A 6885-nucleotide genomic window follows, 5' to 3' on the forward strand; every position below is an offset into this window, starting at 1 on the left:
TCCCTCAAATTTCCATATTTGATCTTTTTTTTTTCTATGTTTACAGGGTCATTAAATAAAATCCTCCTGATTGCACTCAATAATTTCACTACAGTATGGTAGAACACCACCTAGAGATGTCACTCAGTCAAGATCAAGAAGATCTGATGTGGCATTTCAAAGTAAAGGTCCCTCAAATTACCATATTTGATAAACTTTATTCTATGTTTACAGTGTCATAAATAAAAATCCTCCTGATTGCACAGGATAATTTCACTACAGAATGGTAGAACACCACCTACAGATGTCACTCATGTAAGATCAAGAAGATCTGATGTGGCATTTCAAAGTAAAGGTCCCTCAAATTTCCATATTTGATCAATTTTATTCTATGTTTACAGTGTCATTAAAAAAAATCCTCCTGATTGCACTCAATAATTTCACTACAGTATGGTAGAACACCACCTATAGATGTCACTCAGTCAAGATCAAGAAGATCTGATGTGGCATTTCAAAGTAAAGGTCCCTCAAATTTCCATATTTGATCTTTTTTTTTCTATGTTTACAGGGTCATTAAAAAAAATCCTCCTGATTGCACTCAATAATTTCACTACAGTATGGTAGAACACCACCTAGAGATGTCACTCAGTCAAGATCAAGAAGATCTGATGTATCATTTCAAAATAAGGCACTCCACATTATCAGATTTGATACATCTTACTCTATGTTTACATTGTTATTAAAAGGAATCCTCCTGATTGCACAGAATAATTTCACTACAGAATGGTAGAATACCACCTAAATGTGTCTCTCAGTCAAGATCAAAAAGATCTGATGCATTATTTCAAAATAAAGGTCCATCAAATGACCAGATTTGATCAATTTAACTCTATATTTACAGTGTCATTAAAAAGAATCCTCCTGATTGCACAGAATAATTTCACTACAGCATGGTAGAATACCACCTACAGGTGTCACTTATGTAAGATCAAGAAGATCTGATGTGTCAATTCAAAATAAAGGTCCATCAAATGACCAGATTTGATCAATTTTACTCTACATTTAGTGTCATTAAAAAGAATCCTTCTGATTGCTCAGAATAATTTCACTACAGAATGATAGAATACCAACTAAAGGTGTCACTCTGTCAAGATCAAGCAGATGTGATGTGCCATTTCAAAATAAAGGCCCACTAAATTATCATTTTGATCAATTTTACTCTGCATTTACACTGTTATTAAAAGGAATCCCACTGATTGCACAGAATAATTTCACTACAGAATGGTAGAATACCACCTAATGGTGTCACTCTGTCAAGATCAAGCAGATGTTATGTGCCATTTCAAAATAAGGTGTATATGTAAAATATTTTTAATATTTTATAATATTAAATAATAATAATAATAACAATTTACTGAACCAATAACATCCCTTATTGTATTCCAGACTTTCTTTCATATGGACTCTTTATATATAGAGAGACTACTCTAAGTAGTCTGTGTCACGGTGAGGCGGCCCCCTACCGGTCGCCTCCGTCCACAGCGGCTGTGTTGTTGTTGTTTTGTGATGTCGTGTACGCCCCTCAGGTGGGCGGAGCCCGTGATCCGTTCCCACCTGATGGTCGTTTGTCTGTCTATATAGGTCTTGTCTTTGTACCAGTTGACCGCTGGTCATTATATCCTTAATTTGGATCTATTGCACGGGTTTTGGTTTGCACACTTTCTATTAAACCATCCTTTTTCCCTGAGACTTGGCGTGATCGCTTCCTTTTCGTTGCTCACACCTGCCCGTCACAGTCTGTCTATCATTATCAATAAATGTATCTCATTTAATGACATCATTGCCCACCTGTTATCCTGAGTTACCTTCTATCACATCAGGTGATCTGAGGAGGCAGGATGCAAGTGCAAGAAACAAACAAACCAAGAGAACAAAGACAAAATTAAAGTAGAAATACTGACTTATTGGCAAATCAATAAAATAATAAAAAACTCCAAGCAAATATAAGGCAAACAACCAGGGATATATACAGGCACAAATGACAAACAGCTGGGGCTAACAAGAGGGAGACAACCAGAGCAACTGAAAGCATGTTTGCTTCTCTGCACTGGGGTCTTGGGTTCAAGTCCCTATCTGAGTGGAGTTTCCATGTTCTCCCCGTGTTTGCGTGGGTTTCCTCCGGGGTCTCCGGTTCCCTCCCACAGTCCGAAGACATGGAAGTTAGGTAAATTGGCAGTCCCAGACAAATTCTCCCTGAGTGTGTATCTGTGTCTGTTGTCTGAGTGTCTATGCTTGTATGTCCAGTGGTGGATGGTGCTCTGTCACTAGGGTCTGTCCTCTCTCCCCTTCCTGCACCCCATTCAGTCCCACAGGGGGCTGTGGATCCTGGTAGAGAGTGCGCAGTTGGCTGCTGCTTCTTGCCGTTGTGTGTGATTGGTTGTGTGAGACTTGTCATCCCCGGTAGCTCAATGTGTTCAGCCACATAATCCCAATTAGAAACAAAGGGCAGGAACCTCTGAAGTTTGGAACCTCTGAAGCCTGGTGGTTAGGGAACTGGTCTTGTGACCGGAGGGTCGTAGGTTCGATTCCCAGACCTGAGGCCATGACTGAGATGCCCCTGAGCAAGGCCCTTAACCCTCAATTGCTCACTTGTATGTTAAAAAAAAGAGCTAAAAATGTAAGTCGCTCTGGATAAGGGAGTTTGCCAGTGTTAAAATTGTAAAGCGCCTTGGGTATCCTGAAAGGCGCTATATAAATTGAACATTCATTCATTCATTCATTCATGAGCGTGTGAGGTGCGGTGACAGTGGGCGGACACTAGGAGCACATGGCAGAAATGTAAACACAGGCACATGGCACTGACAGGACAATGAAAACAAAGACAGAAAGACAAGAATGAAGCAGGGCAGAATATGACACCTGTTTGCAATTGTCATGGGCAGACGACGAGGTTAGGCACGTTAGGCAGGAGTCCCCTTGGACTATGATGTTTGCTGATGACATTGTGATCTGTAGTGAGAGTAGGGAGCAGGTGGAGGTGAGCTTGGAAAGATGGAGATATGCTTTGGAGAAAGTGAGCAGGAGTAAAACAGAGTACATGTGTGTGAATGAGAGGGCAGACGGTGGACAGGTCCAGTTACAAGGAGTTGATTTGGTGAAGGTTGACGAGTTTACCTACTTAGGGTCAAGGGTACAGAGTAATGGAGGAAGTGAAAGAGAGGTAAAGAAGAGAGTGCAGGCAGGCTGGGGTGGATGGCATAAAGTGTCTGGGGTGATCTGTGATAGAAGGGTGTCAGCAAGAATGAAAGGAAAGATCTATAGGACAGTAGTGAGACCTGCTATGTTGTATGGACTGGAGACAGTGGCACTGACAAAGAGACAGGTGAGGGAGATGGAGGTGTCTGAGATGAAGATGTTGAGATTCTCATTTGGAGTGACGAGGAAGGATAGGATTAGAAATGAGTTTATTAGAGGATCAGCACATGTAGCATGTTTTGGAGATAAAGTTAGAGAAGCGAGATTGAGGTGGTTTGGACATGTACAGAGGAGGGAGGAGAGGTATATTGGTAGGAGGGTCTTGAGGATGGAACTTCCAGGCAAGAGGAGGAGAGGTAGACCTAAGAGGAGGTTTATGGATGCAGTGGAAGAGGATATGAGAGTGGCTGGTGTGTCAGTGGAGGACACTCAAGACAGGGCCAGATGGAGGAGTTTGATCCGCTGTGGCGACCCCTAAACGGGAATAGCAGAAAGAAGAAGAAGAACACTGCCTGACCTCCTAGAAGATACAATACAATGTTAGGCATGTGTGTGGGATTTGGGGCAAACGGCTTTCCAATGCCCCTGTTTTATTGTTTTAATCAATTCTAGGAAGACGTTTGCTTATTTGAACTAATTCCCATTCATTGTTCAGCAGCAACCTACTGAATAAATGATAAAACATCAAGGTTTACTAAGCAATGGAATGATAATGGGGCAGCAGCATCTTGACTGCAGACAGGAAGCAGAATGACCAACTCATTAAGAGGGCCTGGTCTGTCCTGATAAACCTCTTGGACCCAGTGCAAGAGATGGCAATATACTTAGACAGCACTGGACAGCTGCTACAGTCAATAGTTTCTTCACTTTAGTCTTCATAGTTTTCTTCATCTTTTCCACTGCTGTTAGACTACACAACCCACACTGCTCCTAGTAAAACCCACACATCAGCAGACCACCTAGATGTACAGAATATTGCGTGTACAGCCAGCACTACTCCCAAAGAAACTCTGGTCATCAGCAGTCCACATTCATATACAGATACTATACAGAACTGTGAATATGAATATAGCGCAAAACATTTGATACTCTGTTTTATTTCACTTTACTTTTTATAAAGCAACTGTATAGCTCTTATATGTTATTCATTCCTTAATTCTACTTAAGACATTATGCTTTTTTAATTCTGTGATTGTATTCTTATGTCCATTGTTTTATTTTTTTAATTTAATTTCTGTCTAGCTTCTGAAAACAGGAATCGAAGTGTTTTATTTAGGTGCAGCAACTCCACAGACATATAGAAAGGTCTGTAGTGGACTAAACATTTTTTTGATTATTACTCCATATTTTAGTAATTTCAGGAACCTTTATTTTGAAATGACACATCACATTTTCTTGATCTTGACTGAGTGACACCTTTAGGTGGTATTGTACCATTCTGTAGTGAAATTATTCTGTGCAATCAGAAGGATTCATTTTAATGACAGTGTAAATGCAGAGTAAAATTGATCAAAATGATAATTTAGAGGGCCTTTATTTTGAAATGGCACATCACATCTGCTTGATCTTGACAGAGTGACACCTTTAGTTGGTATTCTATCATTCTGTAGTGAAATTATTCTGAGCAATCAGAAGGATTCTTTTTAATGACACTGTAAATGTAGAGTAAAATTGATCAAATCTGGTCATTTGATGGACCTTTATTTTGAAATAATGCATCAGATCTTTTTGATCTTGACTGAGAGACACATTTAGGTGGTATTCTACCATTCTGTAGTGAAATTATTGAGTGCAATCAGGAGGATTTTTATTAATGACCCTGTAAACATAGAAAAAAATGATCAAATATGGAAATTTGAGGGACCTTTACTTTGAAATGCCACATCAGATCTTCTTGATCTTACATGAGTGACATCTGTAGGTGGTGTTCTACCATTCTATAGTGAAATTATTGAGTGCAATCAGCAGGATTTTTTTTAATGACACTGTAAACATACAGTAAAATTGATCAAATCTGGTTATTTGAGGGACCTTTACTTTGAAATGCCACATCAAATCTTCTTGATCTTGACTGAGTGACATCTGTAGGTGGTGTTCTACCATTCTGTAGTGAAATTATTGAGTGCAATCAGGAGGATTTTTTAAAGACCCTGTAAACCTAGAATAAAGTTGATCAAATCTGGTAATTTGAGGGACCTTTACTTTGAAATGCCACATCAGATCTTCTTGATCTTGACTGAGTGACCTCTGTAGGTGGTGTTCTACCATTCTGTAGTGAAATTACTCAGTGCAATCAGAAGGATTTTTTTTATGACACTGTAAACATAAATAAAGTTTATCAAATCTGGTTATTTGAGGGACCTTTACTTTGAAATGCCACATCAGATCTTCTTGATCTTACATGAGTAACATCTGTAGGTGATGTTATAGGATTCTGTAGTGAAATTATTGAGTGCAATCAGGAGAATTTTTATTAATGACCCTGTAAACATAGAAAAAAATGATCAAATCTGGTAATTTGAGGGACCTTTACTTTGAAATGCCACATCAGATCTTCTTGATTTTACATAAGTGACATCTGTAGGTGGTGTTCTACCATTCTGTAGTGAAATTATTGAGTGCAATCAGGAGGATTTTTTTAGGACCCTGTAAACATAGAAAAAAAATGATCAAATATGGAAATTTGAGGGACCTTTACTTTGAAATGCCACATCAGATCTTCTTGATCTTGACTGAGTGACATCTCTAGGTGGTGTTCTACCATACTGTAGTGTAATTATTGAGTGCAATCAGGAGGATTTTTTTAATGACCCTGTAAACATAGAATAAAGTTTATCAATTATGGTAATTTGAGGGACCTTTACTGTGAAATGCCACATCAGATCTTCTTGATCTTACATGAGTGACATCTGTAGGTGGTGGTCTACCATTCTGTAGTAAAATTATCCTGTGCAATCAGGAGGATTTTTATTTATGACACTGTAAACATAGAATAAAGTTTATCAAATATGGTAATTTGAGGGACCTTTACTTTGAAATGCCACATCAGATCTTCTTGATCTTGACTGAGTGACATCTGTAGGTGGTGTTCTACCATTCTGTAGTGAAATTATCCTGTGCAATCAGGAGGATTTTTATTTATGACACTGTAAACATAGAATAAAGTTTATCAAATATGGAAATTTGAGGGACCTTTACTTTGAAATGCCACATCAGATCTTCTTGATCTTGACTGAGTGACATCTGTAGGTGGTGTTCTACCATTCTGTAGTGAAATTATCCTGTGCAATCAGGAGGATTTTTATTTATGACACTGTAAACATAGAATAAAGTTTATCAAATATGGAAATTTGAGGGACCTTTACTTTAAAATGCCACATCAGATCTTCTTGATCTTGACTGAGTGACATCTCTAGGTGGTGTTCTACCATACTGTAGTGAAATTATTGAGTGCAATCAGGAGGATTTTTTTTAATGACCCTGTAAACATAGAATAAAGTTAATCAAATATGGAAATTTGAGGGACCTTTACTTTGAAATGCCACATCAGATCTTCTTGATCTTACATGAGTGACATCTGTAGGTGGTGTTCTACCATTCTATAGTGAAATTATTCAGTGCAATCAGGAGGATTTTTTTTAATGACACTGT

This window comes from Brachyhypopomus gauderio, unplaced genomic scaffold (assembly GCF_052324685.1).
Source record: "Brachyhypopomus gauderio isolate BG-103 unplaced genomic scaffold, BGAUD_0.2 sc52, whole genome shotgun sequence".
Taxonomy (NCBI): domain Eukaryota; kingdom Metazoa; phylum Chordata; class Actinopteri; order Gymnotiformes; family Hypopomidae; genus Brachyhypopomus; species Brachyhypopomus gauderio.